Source organism: Castor canadensis, chromosome 5, assembly GCF_047511655.1.
Source record: "Castor canadensis chromosome 5, mCasCan1.hap1v2, whole genome shotgun sequence".
Lineage (NCBI taxonomy): Eukaryota > Metazoa > Chordata > Mammalia > Rodentia > Castoridae > Castor > Castor canadensis.
In genome coordinates, this window is record NC_133390.1 from 83,696,451 (window position 1) to 83,720,420 (window position 23,970).

Sequence of the window (23,970 nt, forward strand, 5' to 3'; positions counted from 1 at the left end):
AAGGGAGCCAAGCCTCACACAGGTTCCATCCATGGAAGGGAATGACAAGAAATACAGCTACAATGTAAGGCAGAGTAAGAGACCCAGAAGTAGATGCAGTTGTGTTATCCTCACCTATCATCTCTCCCACCCTTCTTCTCCTCACTCTTCCCATCTTTTTTGTGTGACCCTTCCATTCCTATGAATGAAGCTACCTCCCTAGCAACAACTCCCCATTCAGTATCTTCAGCCCAGAAATTTTTCCCTAATCAAGTCCTCATCATTTAATTGCCAGGTTGATGGCTGTGATAGTCAATTTTCTGTGTCAGCCCAGAGAGGTGGTAAAACATTATTTCTGGGTGTGTCTGTGAGGGTGTTTCCAGAAGAGATTAGCATTTGAATCAGTACACTAAGTAAAGAAAATCCACCCTCAATAAAGTGGGTGGGCATCATCTAATTCCATGACAGCCCCAATTAAAAAAAAAAGTAGAGGAAAGAAGAAGAAAGAATTCTCTCTCTTCTTGAGCTGTGGCATCACCTTGACACTGGAGATCCTTGTTCTAGGAGTCAGACTGAATTACACCACCAGCTCTCCTCATTCTCCTGCTTGCAGATGACAGATCTCTGTACTTCCCAGCCTCCCTAATGGCAGGAGCCAATTCTTCTAAGTCTCTCTCTCTCTCTCTCTCTCTCTCTCTCTCTCTCTCTCTCTCTCTCTCTCTCTCTCTCTCCTGTCATCTACCTATCCTTTGAGTCTATTTCTCTGTAGAACCCTGCCTAATACAAAACCAACATGTTGACAGCTGCACTCACTATCTTCTTGCCACCAGCAACACCTACTTGATGAAGGGGGAATTGTTCACCAGTTGCTCAAAAGAGAAACTTGGGCTCTCCCTTAACACCTTTCTTTCCTTCATTCTCCAAATTTAATCAGTCTGCAAAATCCTTTCAAATCTTCCACCTGGGTATCCTCCAAACATCTATCTGCTTTTTTAATTTGTACAGTCACCTAGTTTACTTCAGAATGCCCTGTCTCTTGTATGGATTGTTCAATCAGTCTCCCAACTGATCTACTGGCCTCTACTTCAGTCCATCTCTGATCTGCTAGCCACACTTTACCAGAGTGATATATCTAAAAACAAAAATCTGATCTTGTACTTTCCATGCTTAAAAACCCCACTGCCTTCTATATGAAAATCAGAACTCTTTAGTTTGATCCACATGGCTTTTCAAGGCCTGACCCCAGTCTTCTTTCCCCTTCCTTCCTTTCTCTCACTTACATCCCATATGCTCCATAATTAAGGTGACTGAATATTTTTTAATCCAATCAATGACACTTAAGAGAGGTGAGTGAGGACCCTAGTCATGATTATGCTGAGATACATTGGGATTCTCCAGGACAAACTGGGATGTGTGGTGATCCACTCCATAATAGCCATCTCAGCACCCAAATCTGTAAGTTTCTCTCTCTCTCTCTCTCTTTTCTTTTTCCTGACGCTAACTGGCATCTTCTTTCTGTGTCCCTTGGCTCAGGTTTTCAAGGCTAGAGAATCCTTTTATCCAAATTCATCTTTTCAAGGCAAGCCCAAATGATAGCCCTTGGCCAGCCACCAGATTGGTTAGATGCCCTTATGTCATATGACAAGTTTGGGTCAGTAAGGGTGTCAATCCACGAGCTACTCGATAGTATAATACATGACCAGTCATGTTCATGGGGTCACTCACTGCCTGAGAGTAGAGTCTCCCTTAGAAGTGGGGGTAGATAAGCAAGTATTCTGAAATATGTCTAGAGAATTAGGAAATCAGCAAATGTCTGTGGAATAAGTAGATGAATAAATTTTAGTCTTCGGCTCCTAGATCTTTTCCCCACCCCAACTTTTCTCCTGGTCACTCATTTTTCCTCCAACTATAAAACATTTTCATGCTAAGACAAGAATTTTAAAAGCCTCCAGGCCAATAGAATGTCAAGTAGGAGCTATCCCCAGCCAAAGAAGACACAGATAGGGTTGGTCTTGGAGGATGGATCTGGGAGGCAATAGAGGGAAGTTTTTAGTAGCAAGGCTTTACAGGCTCAAATCCCAGCAGCAAGCCAGGCACCAGTGGCTCATGCTTGTAATTCTAGCGGCTAGGGAGCCTGAGATCAGGCAGATTGTAGTTTGAAGCCAGCCTGGGCAAATAGTTAGCAAGACCTTATCTCAAAAATACCCAACACAAAAAAGGTCTGATGGAGTGGCTCAAGTGCTAGAGTGCCTACCTAACAAGCGTGCAAAATAAATAAATAAGTAAAAATTTTTAAAGCCCAGCTACACCACATAACTTTGTAACTTTGAGCAAATTACCTAACTTCTCTCACTTTTAAAATATGCAAAAGAGTTTATGCAAAGATTAAATAAGATAAAGTATAATTCAATGCCATTACACTCACTAGCCTTCGTTATGGACATTACTATGGAGCAGTGAGAGGTTCAACCTAACAGGAGTTTCTGACAAACACAAGAACTGCCCAGCATCCTATAGATCATGCCTCCTGTGCATCCCAAAACAAAACCTACAAAAATCCTTTGCCCAAATAAGTGAGAATCCCAGCTTGCTCTGAATAAAACGAATGAAGAAATCATGTGAGAAATTACGTATTAAATTATGTTAGAAGCAGGAAGAGAAGCATTTTCACATAGTATAATTTGATATTATAATATAATAGGATTATAGAATAGTTCAACTGCATTCAAACTCTTTCTGCTTGGATTTGCCCTACAGCACTACCACCGAAGGGCAGTTTTCCTCATCACTAACTAGGAATTCACTACTTTCCAAGGCAGCTCCTTCTAGCTTTACATCTCTAACCTTTAGCAGTTTTTCTTACACTGTGCCAAATGTTATCTTCCTCTAACTTTTGATCTGTTGTCCCTGGTTCTAGCCCTTGGGTCCTAAAAGTTTTAAGGGAGTTCAGTGAAACTTGTCTTTGTATTCCAACCTCATGGATCCAGTAGGACTCGATATGATCATATGTTCCACCTAGGCCACAGATGGTTGGTCAAATTTTCCAATCAAATTCCCTCCTAGAATTTCAAAAAGTGGAACCAAGGTTAAGTATTATTGTTTTCTTCTACCAAGAGTAGTTTAAGTTCAGAAAGAAGTAGGGATAAAATCTGAGTTTTAAAGATAAAAGAAAAAGAGAGGGTGTGAGTCAGGGAGAGACCAAGACCCGTTGGTAACCAATCCCGGGTTCCCTGTTCACAAGGTCCATCCATTTCCCTATCTTTCCACAGTTTGCTAATCCAGAGATTTGGGTTTGTTTTCTGATGGTTTTGGTCTGGGTCAGACCCTCCTTCCCTAGATACCCCTCCTCAAATGTTTAAAGACATCTCTTGGGTCCTCTGATTCTGAGTTATTCCTGGTCCCCATCATAGTCCACTGATCTCTGTACAGCTATGGGGTTCAGAGGAGCCTGACAGGGGCCACATAGAGCTTTGCTATTAGGCTTGTCTGTAAGATTCAGTTTGAATGATTCTATGGTTTTAGAATTCTTTTTAAAAATGCCCTTGATTTTAAATTATTTTAGTCAAAGCCCATATTGGGCTCACTCCTGCATTTTCAGTGCTTAGAATACACCATGGTACACAATGGTATCAATAACTATTGCACAAATGAATTTACCCTTGGGTTCAAGTTCTTTCATCACCCTGGCTATTCCCCTCTGAAGGCACTGGCCTGAAAGTCACCTAAAGTTACCCTTATCTACACTATACAATCTCTCACTTCCTTGGGAACATTTGCCTTGTAACAGACCTGGACCAGAAACCACCTAGCTCCCACACAGTTTTTCCTCCAGCCCTCAGCCACTGCCCCATACCCACAGCATAGCCAACTTGTCAGCTGGCTAACTTGGAAGATGTCCTTCCTCCCCAGCCGAATTTTCTTCTCTCTTCCTTTCAAATCCTGCTGTGCTGTTACTCAGTAATGAAAACAGAAATCATTTTAGAAAGGAAGCCAGCTGGTTCATTAGTCTGATTAAACTCAAGCAATGGGATCTGAGCACAGTTCACATGATGAATAGAGTGCCTTCTCCTTGGCCACAGTGAGTTTTGCAGTGATTATGAATCTCGGGGCTCAGTCACCCCTCACATCTGCAAAATCATGTGGGTCAGAGAGAAAGGACAAGATTATACAGCAGATGATGTCAGGGCTTTCTGTGTCACAGTGGCTCCATCTCCCCTCTCTTGCTCTGTGCACACCTAGTAGACTCTACAAAACATGCCAGGCTCCCTTAGTCTTAGGAAAGAAGACTTGTCTTCAAAATCAGATTTTTATTATTTACCAACTGTGTGATTTGAGACTCAGGTTTTTAGAGAAGTCACAAGGCCTACAACTACTTAAAGTTTCGAATGCAGTGGTTCAGAATGTGTGGCAGGTAGGCAGGAGTGAGGAGAGGTGAGAAATGAGTCAAAATAAAGTAAAACGGGGCCAAATCACAGAACATCTTCTAGGTTAGGAAAGGTGTTTAGGATTTTATGTTGAAAGAATTAGGGATGTTACAAAAAGATAAAATTGCAGGAAATTGATAGGATCTGATCTGCATTTGGGAAGCTCATTCTAGCTGCAGGACAGAATATAGGAATTGGGCTGGTGGTAGGGAGATTGAATAGGAGGCCAGCTCAGTCATCCAGGGAGAGATGATGGAAGTATAAATGAAGGAAGTAGAGCAGTGAGGAACTGCCTTTCTTGCAGCAGATTTGGAAACAAGCAAGGAAGCAAAACAAATTGTCATTGTTGAGGGACTAAAGGTATAAGGGACCCAGGAAGGTCTCAGCTGATCCCCGAGGTTTCCAGGTCCAGTAGATTTGAAGAGAGTGGAAGCCATTTTCTAAGAAAAATAGCACAATAGAGAAGCAAATTTGTGGGGACATGAGGAGATGGGGTGAGTCTGAACATGATGAGTATAAGGAAATATTTTTAAAATTTCTATTTAATGGCATAGAACCCAGGTTTTTTTTGGTGGGACTGGAGTTTGAACTCAGGGCTTTGCACTTGCAAAGCAGGTGCTCTACCACTTGAGCCATACCTCCAGTCCATTCTGCACTGATTATTTGGAGATGGGGCCTTGGGAACTATTTGTCTGGGCTGGCCTTGAACCACAATCCTCCTGCTCTCAGCCTCCCAAGTAGCTAGGATTACAGGCACAGGCCACTGGCACCTGGCTTAGAATCCAACTTAATGGGGACTATTAGGCTGACTTCGTCTGAAGAGCTCATCCCAAGGCCCTATTTCTGGGAAGATGAACAGTCAAACTAGCCAAGACCAATCTTTGTTTATCCCTCCAATTTGAAAGTTTCCCTAGGAAGTCCTTTCAAAGTCTGTAGAAATGCTTCTAAGTTTTTCTGTCAAGAAATCACACTTGTTGCACAGAACACCAAAATCTATCATTTCTTATTTTTCCCTCACCTTCCGGATACATCCACTGCAAATATACCTTTTTTCTGCTGGTTCTAAGTGTGAAAAGGGGAAGCAGCAGCTCCAACAGGTGGGAACATCAATAGGTTTATGCCCTACAGAAGAAGTCAAAGACCCCTAGATGATGCTCATTACTTAGAAAGGAAAAGTCACAATGATATGAGAATGGCAGAGAGAAGCATAAAGATAAGCGATAAGCAGGGACAAGAGAAAAGGAAATGTGACAATTTATATATAAAGGAATCCCCAAAGCAGTCTACAATGGGAAAGAAAAGAGAAAGGGACCTCAAAGTGACATGCTGAGGATGGCTTGGCAGAATGGAGGGGAAAAGTTGCAGAGCCTTGAGCTTTCTAGGACAGAGCCTAGTTGTGTGTCCTTAGGCAAATCATATCAGCTCTCTGAAGCTCATTCTTTTCATCTGTAAAGTATTTATATTACTACTAGCTTCCTTCCAGAGTCAGGAGGAGAGATGACCCAGCAAGGGGACCTGTGCAGGGAAGGTAGCAGTTTCATTTCAGTAGTAGTTTTTCCTTGATTGCTTCCATGTCCCTTCTAGTGGCTGTGGGTCAGGTTCCCCCTACTGTGCAAACCCAGGAGTATCCCTGCATCCATTTGGGGCTCTCTTTGGTCCATTTCACAGGTCTAGGAGGACACTGACTATAGAATATCCCCTGGACATGCCTTCCCACCCAAGGAGCTCTGGGGTTTTGGGGCACCTCTTGGTTTGCTAAACAAATAAGGATTGACATTGGCTTGCCTGGATTTTGGATTTTGGAAACTTGATTATGATGAGACACAACAAGGAGGAAAGAGCCTGGGCCTTGGTGTGGACAGAACTGTGTGTGCCTCCTGCCACTATCACCCTGGTGTGTGACCTTAGCTAGGGTCTTGTCTTTCCCTTCAGGGTGGAAGAGAGAATGAAATGGCATAACCTATGAAACAGTGGCACACAGTAGGTACAGAGCACATGTCCTTCCTTTTCCTTGATCTCAATATCTTGAGATTCCAAGAAAGAGTTGAAATTAAGTATAAAACTGCATAGAGCTAAATGGTATTAATCAATATCTTAAATTATTATTAAATTGTCAGCAGAAGGGAACAGAAAAACAAGCAACCAGAATTCAACAAAACAAGCTGATTTTGACTTTGTGGATTAATGGCAAATTGACCAAGTTCCTGTTCTTTCCTTTTTTTTAAAGCTACACTGATGAGGTAACACCAATACCCAGACCATAGAAGAAGATGTCTCCAAGTGTTTGTGTTTTGAGTTTCAAATACTAGAAGTAGATTATTATCTAGAACAAACTAGCCCACTGACACTTTGTGCTTATCAGCAATTTGGTTTTGGGAGATCATTGGGAATAGAGGAGCCTCTTCTCCTTCTCCATTCACTACCCAAAATCAAGAGGATAAAGACATATTTCTGCTATTTGTTTCTGTATTAAAGAATAATGAAAAGATCATAAAGTTGAAGCCAAAATTTCTATTAAGTTTAATGATCAAATAATGGGAGCAGCAAAGAAATCTAAAGGTACTTCAAGCTTTGTCTTAAGACCTGAGGAGGGAGACACAAGTTCACTGGCCACCAACAGTGACATTTCTGGGGGAAACACTTGGGAAGGGCTGGGTGTGCCCACCAGTACCTTCATCACCCATGGGGGAACTCCCCATCCAAAACCAGCTCCCTCTGATTCTCAGCACATGCTACAACCCCTCATTCCTAGAGACTCAGCAAGGCTGCTATTGAAGGACCTAGTGAAGGATAGGGTCAGTCTGAGAGCCTTTACCCAGGAGCTTACAGGATACAGGGACAGGAAGAGTAGGCAGATCATCCACGTGTTAGAACCAGAAGCTGAGCTACATCTCCTTCCCATCCCAATGTGAGATTCTAGCATGCCATGGCAGAACAAATGAATGTTGTATTAGTACATATTTAACAACCTGGTGCTGCTGGGGGAAGGGGAGCTCTGATCTATAACATTTGCAGATTGCTGTGATTGTAAGCACTCCCATTATAACTGGTTTGAAACAGATGTCTCTGAATGTAGAATCAGGAAGAGAAGAGCACCCCTGCCCAAAGTGCTGAGACTACCACCATCTGCAGTTGTCAGTGGGTTCCACCATGTCACAGAAGAACAGATAGAAGGCCACCCACACTAGCCTTCAAGACACAGGTCAGGCATCATCAACTGCTTCTGAGAAGTCACACACACACACACCAGCTGGACCTCCTGTGCCCATCTCTCCCAGATTGTGAGGCCAAGGTGTAACCATATGTCTATATGCAGTCCTCCCAAGACCCACCTTCCTTTTCAGTTCCCAGAACTTAGCAGAGAGCCTGGGGAAGGTAAATACATTAAAAAATGTTTGCTAAATAAATGTTTATTGAATGGACCCCAGAACGGATAAATGAATGCTCCAAGGGAAGGAGGGGAAAACACACACAGAAGCTGCCATCAAACATCTTCAGGGTGCTATTTTTTTTTAAATGATGTGATTTATTCTTAGGGATAGCAGTAGGCAAAACCAGGACTAATAAGAGAGAGTAGCAGGAAAGAAGGTTTCTCTGAAAAGTAAGTAAATCAATGGAGCTCCCAGCTCCTACAGATCTATACAATGCAGGGTCCTCCCTGCCTTCCACCATTCTATTAACATCTAGAGCCACACACACACACCTAGTCTCCACCTCTGCACTCTATAGAACATCTTCTGGAGCACATCCATAGCCCAGCAGAGGTTAGGGCCATTCAAAGTAATAGAGCTCAGTCTTGAGTATCTCTTTCCAGTAAATTAACACATGCAAAGGTCTTCCAGTGACTGCTTGGAATTTCTCTCTCATCCTTTCTCCATGTATTTCTTGATTCTCTCCCCTTTAGATTTTCACCTTCACTTTTCTCACTACCACCTTTTTGCCTGTGTGGTCCGTAATTTTTGTTGTACTTACTAATCTGTGAGCCCCTTCAGGATAGAAAACAACACCCCTATCTGAATCCCTAGTGCTGAATACAGCATCTGGCACATGGGGTGTGCAGAGAAGCACTTGTTACATAGCTTACTCACAAATGAGAAACAAAGTACTCTTCTTATACCTCTAATTTCAATATCCCAAATTGGCTAAGCTCCCAGAAACATCTAGAACAATCTGCAGAGTAAAGTAAGCTGTTGAACAAGCCAGCAGTCTGCAAGAAGGCAATTTGGGAAAACTCAGGGTCCCGGTCCACTTCTTTCTAGGTCCAACTGTAAAAATCTTTTTCTCAGAGACAAATTACTACCAAAACATTAAAACACAGACAGTGTCCCCTACTTAGGAGCATGCTGTGTTCTAAAAGTCCATTTATGAAATTGTGGTTTGAAATTCAGAATACACTTTTCATAAACCATACTCAGAAGACTAATTGACAGTAGAGCTCTGACTTGAGACGTGTGCAGAGAAAAATAGTAGGAAGCAACAAACCTATACTTTCTCTTAAACATCACAAAACAGGCATATGGAATGTGCCAAACTACACGTGGCCCCTGTTCAAGGGCCAATGCTGGGAGGCAGGAACAGGAGATTTTAAATAATTTCTCTTCACTATGGATGCTATTACTTGAGGAAAAGCAGGCTTCATTTGGAGCAGTTACAGAGGTGAAGGGAACACCTGAGGAGCTCCTCAGCCCAGGCTCTGGAGCTCTGGCTGCAGGGTACAATAAGTCACCTGCAGGACTTGTTCAAAAGGCAAATGTTTAGTCTCTCCCTCCAGTCAGGCAGATTCAGAGGGCAAGAGGAGGGCATAGGAACATTCACTTTACCAAGCATCCAGAAGAGTCTGACCAGTCTATATGAGCACCACACTTAGGGAAGGTGAGCCCCCACCACTCCAACTAGGGTTGGGTTGAAGTCTCCTCCTGAAGCTTTCTCTGTCTGTTTGGTACAGAGCCAGCCTTTTCTTTTCTCCTATGGGAGAAGAAGGCAGACAAGTACCTGTCACTTCATAGGATATGTAAGGATCAGGGATTTAGGGTGAAGAGCACACATCAGAGATGTAAGAGACACCATCATTCACTTAACAAACATGGAGGGCTGAAATTCTGCTAGTATTATGGTGATTAGAAAAATAAAAAACCTTTGTAAGGTTGAAAAATAATCTCTACCTTGAGTCCCTTTTCCTCCAGTAGTATCCCCTTACCCTGGACATACCCTCAGAAGAATAGAATTACTGTAATAACAACTTTGGAGAGAAAGAGAAGAGTGAGAGGTGCTAAATACATCAAAAGTGCTTAGTAAATGGTTACTTATTTTTATTGTATTACTCTACACCTGTATTAGTATCTACTTGGAGAATTAAGATAAAGACATCAAAATATAGCCAGGCAACCATAAACCACTTTTTAAAAAATACAGTTCAATTTGTTTGTAAGTGCCATAGAAGGAAAATGAAGGCAAGCTCAGATGGGAGAAACTCCCTTACAGAAAGTGGAGAGTGCACACGAGGCTCTGGTTTCTGACACCAGCTCTACCACTCTCTGGCTGAGAAATGAGCCAACAATCCCTGCAAACAGAAGGCTGACAGTTCTCTCCTCACAGGGCTCTCAGAGAAGTTGCCACAAAAGTTCTCACATGCCTGGCACACGGTAGATGCTCAGTGACAGGTAGCTCTTTTGCAAGACTTGAAAATGGGAATAAACCTTCCTTCAATTATAGAGTCTCAGAGTCAAAGTGGATGTTTAGTTGTCTTTTCAAAATCAATATGACATTATTGAGTCTCCCCACCTATGTGTAATACTTGAAAAGTGATAGGAAAATGACTAAGGTGTAGTTTAAGAGAAATGATGGCTGTCACACAGATGGGGCAGGGCAGTGGGTATGAAACGCTCACAAGTAACCATAATACAATGCAGGCCAGGTAGAGAGATTCCAAGATGGTGGCTAGAGGGAGGAAGCAGAAAACATGTCTCCTAAAGTAAAATCTTGGACAGACGCTGGAGATACACCTTACAGGCAAAACCACAGAGAAGAGGCAAAACTTTGACCCCTCCACACCTCTAGCCTGCGCAGAGCATCTCCACTTCACGTTAAATGGAGAAACCAGGAGGGCCCCCGGGCTGCTGCCAGACAACAGCACCCAGACCACTGGGGAAGATGCAGACCACAAGGTGAGCTAAGCGGTACACAGTACTCCCACAGACAACCCTGGGCCAGATCAGCATAGCCCCCAGACAGACCAACCCCCACCCAGGGAAAAAAAGAGAAACTGAATAATAAGCAATAACAACAAAAAAGACACATAGCAAAGAGGGTGGGGCACCCTGAGCACCGAATCGGGGCGGGGGGCAATCCATCATGGAACTGTAAATAAACAAGCCAGGCTGGAGAAGGCAGGAGCGGCAGCACACACCCAGCAAACAAGAGCGGGAAAGCTTGAAAAACTGGTGGTGGGAGGAAAACTCCACAGGAGAGGGGGGAAGACCCACTTCCCAAGTGAGCTGTAAATAAACATGCCGGCCTAAGAAAGCAGGTGCAGTGTCACCTCCCCCAGTGTGCTAGGAAAGGGGAAAGCTTGTAGCAGAGGCTCGCGCACAGGAGAACTCTGAGCAAACAAAGCCTGCGGGGCCAGGTGAGTGCTAAGCTCACCCTTGAGATCTGCATAAATAACACCTCCAGCAACAGCAGGCTGACAGCAGTGGGCAGGTGAGCCACAGCCACAGATAGCCATTCACAGAACTGTCTCCAAGCTCTTTTTTTTTTTCTCCCTTCCTTTGATGAGACAACAACTGAACTACACCTGCATGCTGAAAAACACTGAAACTGTATTGCATTAGAACTTGGGACACTTTGTGTGTTTTTTGTTTTGTTTTGTTTTTTTTATGGTTTTTTTTTTCCCCTTTGATGAGACAACAACAGAACTACTTCTGAGTCACCATCTCCAGGATTAGAGGCTGAGGGACGAACACCAAAATTATTAAGACCGAAACTTTATTGCATTTGAACTTGGAGATTTTTTTTTCTCAATCCTCTCTCTGTCTCTCTAATGCCTGTTCAGCTTACTGTTGATTAGTACACTATCTCTCCCTGTTTATATCTTTGAAACTTTTGTTTGTTTGTTTGTTTTGGGCTTTTTTGTTTGTTCCCTTGTTTTTCCCTCTTTCTTTAACATCTTTGCTTTCCCTCTCCTCTCACCCTTCCACTCTAAATATCACCATTGTTATTATTACAAGCTAGAAAATACTTAATTGCACACAGCACAGGGACAACAACAACACCAAGGGCAATGACAGGAAGACAGAAAAAACAGGGAAACCAGTTTCCCCACAGCAAAAAATTACTACAGGAACCAGAGGGGAATGAAGAAAACAGATACTCAGACCCAGACTCCAACAAAATGAAGATAAACTATGCCAAAGAACCCAATGAAGCCTATAAGAATAATCTAAAACAAGAACTACTACAGGTAATCAAGAGAATTTTATAGAGATGATACTGGATATGGTCAACCAAAATGTACAGGAGACACTCAAGAAATTCCAAGACAACAAAAATAGAGAATTTGAAAAAGCACAAGAAGAAATAAAAGAAAGCATAGAAGCACTGTATAAACACAAAAGTGAAACAAAGAACACGATTAATAAGGAGATAAATGAACTCAGGATGAAAATAGACAACATTAAAGAGGAAATGACTCAGGATATGGAAAACCTCAGAAAAAAGAACAAAACAGAATTGCAAAACAAAGTAGAAGGCCAATCCACCAAAACAGAACAAACAGAAGACAGAATCTCAGAACTTGAAGATGAAATGGTAATTAAAGGAAAAGCTGAAGAACTATTAATTAAACAACTCAAGACCTGTGGAAAAAAAATGCAAGAACTCACTGACTCCATCAAAAGACCAAACCTGAAAATCATGGGCATTGAAGAAGGAGAAGAGGTGCAAGAAAGGGAATGCGTAATATATTCAACAAAATAATAACAGAAAATTTCCCAAATCTAGAGAAATCTATTCCCATACAGATGCAAGAGGCCTCCAGAACACCAAACAGACCAGATCAAAATAGAACTACCCCACGGCATATCAGCATTAAAAAACAAGTACAGAGGACTGAGAAAGAATATTGAAGGCTGTAAGAGAGAAAAAACAAATAACATACAAAGGTAAACCCATCAAAATCATAGCAGACTTCTCAACAGAAACATTAAAAACAAGAAGAGCTTGGAGTGAGATCTTCTGGGCACTGAATAAAAATAACTTCAACCCCAGGATACTCTACCAAGCAAAACTATTATTCAAAATAGATGGAGCAATAAAAATCTTCCATGATAAGCAGGAACTAAAACAATATGTGGCCACAAAGCCACCACTACAAAAGATTCTTCAAGGGATTCTGCACACAGAAAGTGAAACCCAACATAACCATGAAAGGGCAGGCAGCACCAAACTACAGGAAAAGAAAAAGCAAGAAAGTAGAGAGTAACCTCAACTTAGGTACACACAATCAAACCTTCAAACAACTAAGACAACTAAATGACAGGAATCACCACATACCTATCAGTACTAACACTTCATGTTAATGGACTTAATTTACCCATCAAAAGGCACCTTTTGATGAACTGGATTAAAAAGGAAGATCCAACAATTTGTTGCTTACAAGAGACCCATCTCACCGACAGAAATAAGCATAGGCTTAGGATGAAAGGCTGGAAGAAGATTTACCAAGCCAATGGCCCCCCAAAACAGGCAGGAGTAGCAATACTTATCTCTCACAAAGTAGACTTCAAACCTACATTGACCAAACGAGATAAAGAAGGACATTCCATACTAATAAAAGGGGAAATAGACCAAAAGGAAATAACAGTTATCAACCTATATGCACCCAATGTCAACGCATCCAATTTCATCAAACATACCCTTAAGGACCTAAAAGTATATATTAACTCCAACACAGTGGTCGTGTGAGACTTTAACACCCCATTATCATCAATAGATAGATCATCCAATTAAAAAAAATCAATAAAGAAATCCTAGATCTAAAATATACCAAAGATCAAATGAACCTACTTGATGTCTACAGAACATTTCATCCAACTTCTACACAATATACATTCTTCTCAGCAGCCCATGGAACCTTCTCCAAAATAGATCATATCCTAGGGCACAAAGCAAGCCTCAGCAAATATAAGAAAATAGAAATTATACCATGCATTCTATCTGATCACAATGCAATAAAACTAGAACTCAACAACAAAAGTAAAGACAAAAACATGCAAACAGCTGGAAACTGAATAACTCATTGCTTAATGAGCAATGGGTCATTGATGAAATAAAAGAGGAAATTAAAAAGTCCCTGGAAGACAATGAAAATGAAAACACAACCTATCAGAACCTATGGGACACAGCAAAGGCAGTCCTGAGAGGAAAGTTTATAGCCTTGAGTGCATATATTAAAAAGACTGAAAGATCCCAAATCAATGACCTAATAATACATCTCAAACTCCTAGGAAAACAAGAACAAGTAAATCCCAAAACAAATAGAAGGAGAGAAACAATAAAAATAAGAGCTGAAATCAAAGAAACAGAAACCAAAAAAACCATACAAAGAATTAATGAAACAAAAAGTTGGTTCTTTGAAAAAATAAACAAGATCGACAGACCCCTGGCAAACCTGACTAAAATGAGGAGAGAAAAAAACCCAAATTAGTAGAATCAGGAATGCAAAAGGGGAGATAACAACAAACACCATGAAAGTCCACGAAATCATCAGAGACTACTTTGAGAAGCTATATTCAAATAAATTCGAAAATCTTAAAGAAAGGGACAGATTTCTAGATACATATGCTCATCCAAAACTGAACCAAGAGGATATTAATCACCTGAATAGATCTATAACACAAAATGAAATTGAAGCAGCAATCAAGAGTCTCCCTAAAAAGAAAAGTCCAGGACCTGATGGATTCTCTGCTGAATTCTATCAGACCTTTAAGAAGAACTGATACCAACCCTCCTTAAACTGTTCCACGAAATAGAAAAGGAAGGAAAATTGCCTAACACATTTTTTGAAGCCAGTATTATACTTATCCCAAAACCAGGCAAAGACACCTCCAAAAAGGAGAACTATAGGCCAATCTCCTTAATGAACATTGATGCAAAAATCCTCAATAAAGTAATGGCAAACCACATTCAACAACACATCAAAAAGATCATTCACCACGACCAAGTAGGCTTCATCCCAGGAATGCAGGAGTGGTTCAACATATGAAAATCAATAAACATAATAAACCATATTAACAGAAGCAAAGACAAAAACCCCTTGATCATCTCAATAGATGCAGAAAAAGCCTTTGATAAGATCCAACACCATTTCATGATAAAAGCTCTAAGAAAACTAGGAATAGAAGGAAAGTTCCTCAACATTATAAAAGCTATATATGACAAACCTACAGCCAGCATTATACTTAATGGTGAAAAACTGAAACCATTCCCTCTAAAATCAGGAACTAGACAAGGTAGCCCACTATCTCCACTCCTATTCAACATAGTACTGGAATTCCTAGCCAGAGCAATTAGGCAAGAAGAAGGAATAAAAGGAATACAAATAGGTAAAGAAACTGTCAAAATATCCCTATTTGCAGATGATATGATCCTATACCTTTAAAGACCCAAAAAACTCTACTCAAAAGGACACCATCAATAGCTATAGCAAGGTAGCAGGATATAAAGTCAACATAGAAAAATCATTAGCATTTCTATACACTAATAATGAACAAACTGAAAAAGAATATATGAAAACAATTCCATTTACAATAGCCTCAAAAAAAATCAAATACCTAGGTGTAAATCTAACAAAGGATGTGAACGACCTCTACAAGGAAAAGTATAAACTTCTGAAGAAAGAGATTGAGGAAGACTATAGAAAGTGGAGAGATCTCCCATGCTCATGGATTGGTAGAATCAACATAGTAAAAATGTCGATACTCCCAAAAGTAATCTACATGTTTAATGCAACTCCCATCAAAATTCCAATGACATTCATTAAAGAGATTGAAAAATCTACCATTAAATTTATATGGAAACACAAGAGGCCACGAAGAGCAAAGGCAATACTCAGTCAAAAGAACAATGCTGGAGGTATCACGATACCTGACTTCAAACTATATTACAAAGCAATAACAATAAAAACAGCATGGTACTGGTACAAAAACAGACATGAAGACCAGTGGAACAGATAGAGGATCCAGATATGAAGCCACACAACTATAACCAACTTGTCTTTGACAAAGGCGCTAAAAATATATGATGGAGAAAAGACAGCCTCTTCAACAAAAACTGCTGGGAAAACTGGTTAGCAGTCTGCAAAAAACTGAAACCAGATCCTTGTATATCACCCTATACCAATATTAACTCAAAATGGACCAAGGATCTTAATATCAGACCCCAAACTATAAAGCTGGTACAGGAAAGAGTAGTGTAGGAAATACACTGGAATTAATAGGTATAGGCAAGAACTTTCTCAGTGGAACCCCAGCAGCTCAGCAACTAAGAGATAGCATAGATAAATGGGACTTCATAAAACTAAAAAGCTTCTGCCCGCAAAAGAAATGGTCTCTAAACTGAAGAGACCACCCACAGAGTGGGAGAAAATATTTGCCAGCTGCACATCAGACAAAAGGCTGATAACCAGAATATATAGGGAACTTAAAAAACTAAATTCTCCCAAAATTAATGAACCAATAAAGAAATGGGCAAGTGAACTAAACAGAACTTTCTCAAAAGAAGAAATTCAAATGGTCAAAAAACACATGAAAAAATGCTCACCATCTCTAGCAATAAAGAAAATGCAAATTAAAACCACGCTAAGATTCAACCTCACCCCTGTTAGAATAGCCATCATTAGCAACACCACTAACAACAGGTGTTGGCGAGGACTCGGGGAAAAAGAAACCCTCTTACACTGCTGGTGGGAATGTAAACTAGTACAACCACTCTGGAAAAAAACTTGGAGGCTACTTAAAAAGCTAGACATTGATCTACCATATGGTCCAGCAATAACACTCTTGGGGATATACCCAAAAGAATGTGACTAAGGTTACTCCAGAGGCACCTGCACACCCATGTTTATTGCAGCACTATTCACAATAGCCAAGTTATGGAAACAGCCAAGATGACTCACTACTGACAAATGGATTAAGAAAATGTGGTATTTATACACAATGGAATTTTATGCAGCCATGAAGAAGAACGAAATGTTATCATTCGCTGGTAAATGGATGGAATTGGAGAACATCATCCTGAGTGAGGTTAGCCTGGCCCAAAAGACCAAAAATCATATGTTCTCCCTCATATGTGGACATTAGATCAAGGGCAAACACAACAAGGGGACTGGACTTTGATCACATGAGAAAGCGAGAGCACACAAGGGAGATATGAGGTTAGGTAAGACCCCTAAAAAATTAGCTAGCATTTGTTGCCCTTAATGCAGAGAAACTAAAGCAGATACCTTAAAAGCAACTGAGGCCAATAGGAAAAGGGGACCAGGAACTAGAGAAAAGGTTAGATCAAAAAGAATTAACTTAGAAGGTAACACACATACACAGGAAATTAATGCGAGTCAACTCCCTGTATAGCTATCCTTATCTCAACCAGCAAAAACCCTTGTTCCTTCCTATTATTGCTTATACTCTGTCTTCAACAAAATTAGAGATAAGAGCAAAATAGTTTCTGCCAGGTAGCGAGGGGATGTGGGGGGTTAAGGGGGGTGGGTAAGAGAGGGCGTGGGGGAAGGGGGGAGAAATGACCCAAACATTGTATGCACATATGAATAAAATAAAAATTAAAAAAAAATACAAGACAGGCCATTATAAGTACTAGAATAAATTGTAAACAAATTTCAATGGGAGTATAGGAGAGAGAATAATTAGCTTCAACTGGGTGGATTTAAGAGGCAGCACTACAGAACGAACATGAGAGGGAAGAAAAGACAGTTCTCACAGCCATGGGAGCAGCCTGAGTAGGAGAGGGAGACCGGAAGTGTAACTGGATGAGTAGGCTGGGACCACTTCATGGAAGGCCCTGAATGCTATTTTAGCAAATATTAATTTTACTGTAAATCAGGAACAATGATAATTCCATTTATCAGGAATCTACTATGTGACTAACACTGTGCTAGTTATTTCTGTGTCATTTCTGTGTTATTTCTTTTAACCCTGGCAAAAGCCTATGCACAAATGTTATTACACCTACTTTATAGGTAAGAAATCTGAGGCTTTGAGGCTTTTCATACAGACTCCAAAGAGGCTTTTCATACTTTGGAGTCTGTACCTGCATGAAACAACTGTAACAGTGACAAACTGTCAGAATGTATGAAAGAAGTGCAGGCATTTAGGGGCTACGTTGATTTCTCACACGTTGTGACATTTCCTTACCCCAAATTGGTTGACAAGAGATAAAGAAGGTGTGACATTTCCTTACCCCAAATTGGTTGACAAGAGATAAAGAAGTGCCCAGTATTTCTAAAAATGAACTGAAACTCTCGAAAGTTCTGTGGACTGGGCGGGACTTTGAGGCACATGGTCATTTATGGAATTAGAACCTTTTCCTCCCCGTGGTGCTTCCCAGCACTCCCCAGGCAAAGCTTCTCCTCCAGGGACTACAATGAAGAATTCCACAGCAGCATCTCCTCACCAGACACCAGCAGAAAACAGATCCAGAGTAATGTAGTGAGCCAAAATTAGCCTTTTTACAAGTCCGTGAAAGCAGAAAAATGAGAGTCCATTGCCCAAAATATAACAGGAAGGCAAAAGGCTTTTCCCTTCCTTTTTCTCTTCTTACACCTACCTTCTCTTGTTTCCATCATCTATCTCCCGACATGCAATGTTCAAAGCAGGATGCTGAGGATCACTTTCCCTGAGAAATCCACCGTGCACAACTTCAGTGACATTACAGAGTTCCAGGCAGGTGCAGGTTTGTAGCCTATTTATCAGTCCTGAAGTGAGCCAGCTCCTTTATTAAGTTTTCATGTTAAAATATTACTATCTTTAGGAACGCAGAGACAGAATTGCTAACCTGAATTGTGTTGCTGTTTCTTAGGAAGCAGACAAGTGGGCAAGTAATATAATATTTGAGGTTTTGGTTTTTTTAACAGACTGTCTTAGGGGAACAGACTACCTTTAATAGCAATACTTTATATTTTTGCATAGCACTTTTAAAATTGACAAAGCACTTGCACATATGCTTCTTCATTTAATTATCACCCTACCTAGTGACATAGGTATTACTATCTCCACTTTGCAGAAAAGGAAGCTCAGGCTTGGAGACACTAACCTAGACCTTTCAACTCCATTTAAATGGCCCATTTATTACTCTTAAGCCCACAGTTTCTCTTTTGTACTTTGTTTTTAATCAGGTTTATCAGTTGGTGTTGTAATGGTTGTCAGCCCTTAACAGAGTATCAGAGCCAAAAAGGGTTATACAGACCATTTTCTACCTCCTTATTTTACCTATTAAAAAATTCTAAAGCCCACAGTGAACTGCCTACATTCCAAGCCCCGGATTCACAAATCCCATTCATGGCAATCCTGCTCCATCCCAGAATGTCACAATTCATTTTAAGCCCAGCCTTCACAACCAAAGCCAAGAGGAAAGTTCAGGTTAGGACTTGGCTATCTTAAAAGACAGTACTTCCCATCCTGTCATTTAATAAAATGGAAAGATTCTATTAATTGTGAAATCTGAACTATTAGGTGGAGGGGAACTTTTAGATAATCTGATATAATCCTTGGTTTTCTATGTGTGAGAAAGGGAGGTCTAGAAAAACAAGTATACTCCCAGAGCTTGAATCCAGGTCTCCCAGTCCCCAGTCACTGAGCCCATCTTGTATTTGGTAATCCTGTTCTGAGTTGTGCTCAAAGGGTTAAGTGTTATTCAGCTTGCCAGAGAAGTGGGATTTTAAATTTCCAGATACAGGTACCTGACTCAGCTCTTGCTTTGCCTTGGCAATGATGATCAGGCATCAGCTGCTGGCTTGGATGATGTGTTCCCAGAGCAACATGGCGAGTGTGAGCTGCCAACACTGACGTCTCAGGGAATGTAAAGTGTTGAGCCAGTTAAACATCCCAAAGTGCCCTGTCTCTCAGAAACAAGGGTGACTCATCAGAGCGCTTCTGTGAGTGGGAGGAGAATTAGGGAAGCCGTGGGGCCTGAAAACACATGTTCAGAAGCCCCCAGAGTTCCTGCCTCTGGCCCTTTGCTCAAAGCCTTTTCTCTAACCTAGAACCAAAACACACTCCAATCCCAAGCCCAGGCCTCCTCCTCCCTGAAGCCTGCACAGACTCTTTAAGCCCAGAGTCAGTCTCCCTTCTTATCTGAGAGTCTGCTCTATACAATTTAGCACTTGATTGTATACTTCTTTTCTTGTTTCTTAGTCATGTCGAATGTTTGTTTTATAGCTGACACAAATTGCAAATTCTCTGAAGAGGGAAACTAAGCTTCTTCTCCTGTACCCACAGCATTATCTCAGAGTCACCAAAAAGCAGAGATGTGTGTAGACTCACAGATAGTCCTGGCTTCAAGACTCTTTCTGCTTACCTTGTGTTTGCACATACAGCAAGTGCTCAATAAATGCTCACTAGTTTCACTATGGCTTCAGCCTTTTCAAAGAAACAGCTTAGCAGCCAGGCCTCTGTGCAAAGGGCACCCCTCCCTCCAGGCAGAGTCCTGCCAGGTCTCATGACTGGGCAAGAGCATGGGCTGGGCACCCTGTGCAGTGAGCCACCTGCACCACTTGGGCGGTGGTTCCTTGCGAGGGTGACAACAAGGTAGTCCTCCTCATGTGCCCCCTTAACTCTGCATTCCGATGGGAAGGACTACCTTGGGAGAGCTGGCATAAGATGCTTCCCAGCCTGTTGCTGGCATCCTCTTGTTGAAAACAAAGACAAAACAAGCACACACACACAAACACACCAAAACAAAAAAACACAGCCACAAAAAAACAACCACACCTCCTTGCTATGTCTACACTCCCAGCAAGACATTGAGAGGCCTTCTACAATACTGTCCTGACCGTCTCTTCTACTGGGAAGACCCGGAACTTACAACAAGTTGTTCAATTTCTTGGCTTTTGCTTTCTCTCAAACTAAAGAGCCCCTCTCCTGCTGATCTTTGGGTCAGACTCCATACTCCCTTAAAATCCCATCTCTAAGTCTACATCCCCCATGCTGTCCCAATCAAACTAACTGTTCTTGGTGCGTCCTACCACCCCATCCCTCTGTGCCTTCCACATTGCTTTGACCTCTTTTGCAACTCTTTTCCTACATGGTACCAGCATGGAGCCCAGTGGTCAGAAGTCATGGAACCCAACTGTCTTTTAAACCCCTGTTCACACAGGGGCTCAACTCAGCACCAACTCAAATCTCACAAGGAAATCAATTTACAAACAAATCTGTAAACAATATTAACTTTCTGATGATTTATCTTATAAGAGCAAATACTTTCATACTCCACCTTATAGCCAAGAACTGACCAATCTCTACAAGCACTTCCGTTCTCCAAATCTTTCCTTGGCATCTCTGTCCTGAATTTCTCATTAATCTTCCCCAACACGCTTGCAGCCAAGTTGAATCTTCACACTCTACCTCTGCCTGTCTTCCCCATTTGTCCCCTCAAACTCATTATTTTCTTTTTCTAACAAGCAGAACAACTCAGTGTTGTCACAGCTTCTACCTGTAATCATGCATTCCCCCATCCATCAAGATGCTAAGCCAAACCCAAGCTCTCCTTCAAATTAGCCTCCTTTGGAATAGGCAAAGCCAGAATGTTTTGGTTTTTTTGTGACATGTATACAAATGTGTTTTTCTCCATAGAGGATGAAGTTCAGAAGGCAAGGATTGCACAGTGAAGACACATACAGCAAGCCTGTGCCCAGGATTCTCCTGTCCAAATAACAGCAATTATAAGCCCTTTTTGTCTCTCTATTCCTCTGCTCTCTCAAGTAGGGACTAGAGCTGGAGTCAAGGGAAAGTACATAAGATATAATAGGATCTTACTAGTTGTAAAATGAATGAGTCAGTGAATGAAAAGGAAACAAGAAAAGACAAAAGAAGAACTTATAAAACTGGAGATCATCATGTTAAGTGAAATAACCCAGTCCTACAAAGACAATTATCACATGCGCTCACTCATTTGTGGAAGCTAGGCAGAAACAAAAGAAGTAAGGCCATGAAAGTAAAAGAGGGACTACAAGGGAGGTGGAGGGAGAAGAGAAAAGCAGGAGAAATAAGAAAAAGTAATAGAGGGGGTGAAAATGATCAAAGTACATTATATGCACATATGGAAATGTTATGATGAAAGCCCTTAGTATGTATAATTTAATATATACCAATTAAAAGAATACAAGCAGAAGGAAAAAGAAAGAATGTATAAAGGAGCACCCTTACCAAAAATATTTCAGCCCAGCTTAAGGGACCTTTGAAAATCAAACCAGGGGGATAAGATGATGTGTGGATGGTGAATGACAGGATGAAGTGTGAGCACAGGGTTCTGCTACTGGCTTTGCCTTCATTATTGTGTAGAACCTTGGGAATATCTCTGGGCTTCAGCTCCTCATCCATCCCAACAACCTGTCTGCTGAAGGAGCACTGACCATCAGGGTTCTTGGGGCCATTTGACATTTCTGCTTGAAGTTTCTTTTCCAAATGCCCAGACACCCAGGACCCCTCAGCGCCTCTGCATTCTGCAGAAAGCTTTTCTTGGCTGCAGTCCTGGCCCAGGGACCTTTGGTGCCCGCTGGAGGAAAAGAATTCTCGGCTATGGAAACTGGTAAACTCCACATATTTTATAGATGAGAGCTAAACTTCCTTGCTATAAATGTGGTGTGAAATGGACAGAAGTCATCCTGCTGGTGTGACATGCCTGAAATAGCATCACCACCGTCACCCCCATCCAGGCATGAACGTCATGGAAAGAGAAGAAGCAACAAGTCACTGTGCCTTAGCTAGTGCTGCCCCCTCCCCCATTCCTAACCTCTCATTCTAAGCTTTTCTACATTTTTTTTAAAGTGGAAGAAAAACAATCCAAGGTCACCTAAAAGCACAGTAGGGAATTTGCAACCCCTATCCAGAGACCTCATCCTTCCAGCCCAGTTCTGACTTTCTGTGCTGTCCCCAACATACTTCTGTTTCTGCAAAAGAGAAGCAGCTACCAATCCACTACCACTGGAGTCGGGGTTGTCAGAAATGTTCCTTTGGCAAGGCCAATGGTTTGGATACTAATGACTCAATCCTGGGAAAAAGATAGAATTTGTTAATTTTGTTCCCCCTCTGGGTTACTTAGGTAGCCTGGACCCCTACGTTTCTAAGCTGAGAAAAAGTAACGTCCATGAAACAGTTGTCCTTCACCTCTGGGTCTGCCGGCCTTTGTGCCCACCATTGCTGCATCCTCACTGCACTCTTACGTCCCTAACTCCTTCTCCCAACCAAAGCCCTGCCTGTAAGAAGCACCTCAATGATACCAGCAGCGCCCAGGCTGCACCAAAGGTTCAGCACAGGTTCCCACTGAACGGATCTGCATTTAAGCATGTCCGTGGGTGCGCGCGCGTGTGTTTGTGTGTGGCGCGTGTGTACGCGCGCGCGCGGGAGTGTGGCGGGGGCGGGCTCTGCGCCCGGGGGCAGGGCTCCGCAGTGAGAGTGGCAGCTGGACTTGCCCGGCTGTGAGGGACAGGGTGCAGAACCGCAGTGCCGTAGTAGCGGGCAAGGGAGATAGACTGCTTTGGAGCTGCGGTCCCCAGCAGAGGCGGAAGACCCCGGAGCTGCCAACCCCAGGCTCAACGCCTGATCGCCGCTGCACGCACTCGGGCTGCCATCCTCCTCCCCAGAGAGGGCTGCGCGGGCGGGAAGACGCCAGGCGCCAGCTTTGGTCCCCTTTCTGTCTCTCGGTTCCTCATTCCTCCCAAGTAAGGGAATAAGCGACGAGGAAGGAGCGCCCCGGGCAACCGCGCAACCAAGTGTTGCATGGTGAGGTAAGACGGCTGCCGGCTCGACGAAGGGGGTCTCTAGCTCCGGGGATGTGAGGCGCAGCAACTTGGAAAACCGGGACCAAGAGAGAGCCGGCTGGGGAAGGGGCTTGCAGACGAGGTCTCTGCGCCCATCCTGACCGCGCCACCTGCCACAAAGCCCATCAGATGCTCCACTGGAGGGGTGCGGGCACGGGAAAGGGTGCAAGGTGGGGCGTCCTTTCCTTCTGTGATTGGGAGCCTTCCCACCCCACCCACCAAAAAAACCCAAAGGTGTGCGGACGGAAGGCGGCTTTGGTGCAGGCAGTTTGCTGAAGCAACTGGTCAGATCTTTCCCCCTCTGGATTTACCTTGGCTCCTTGATATCCAGTTTGAGCTCCCCAGAGCACCAGAGCTGCGAGGAGCGGGAGACGCTTTTCCTAATGTCAGGCCGCCAAAGCCTCCAACAGTCCCACAAGATTCTGAGACTTTGGGACACTCCAAGTCCAAAGCCTCTGGGGGTGGTGGGCTTAAAGAGAAGCCGAACACAGATTCGTTGACAAAAGAAAGGAGAATCAAGAA

At 42.4% G+C, this 23,970-nt stretch overlaps 1 protein-coding gene and 1 long non-coding RNA gene across 6 annotated transcripts in view; one reads left to right on the forward strand and one right to left on the reverse strand.

Annotated features, from left to right (window-relative positions):
- Positions 1 to 23,970, reverse strand: part of LOC141423273 (uncharacterized) — a 98,188-nt gene that overhangs the window by 73,799 nt on the left and 419 nt on the right. The gene's annotated exons all lie outside the window — the stretch shown is intronic.
- Positions 23,067 to 23,970, forward strand: part of Dgkg (diacylglycerol kinase gamma) — a 199,943-nt gene continuing 199,039 nt past the window's right edge. For all 5 annotated transcript variants that reach the window (XR_012447999.1, XR_012448000.1, XR_012448001.1 and 2 more), the window contains exon 1: positions 23,067 to 23,415. The gene's annotated coding sequence lies outside the window, so the exon portion shown is untranslated. The remainder of the gene's footprint in view (positions 23,416 to 23,970) is intronic.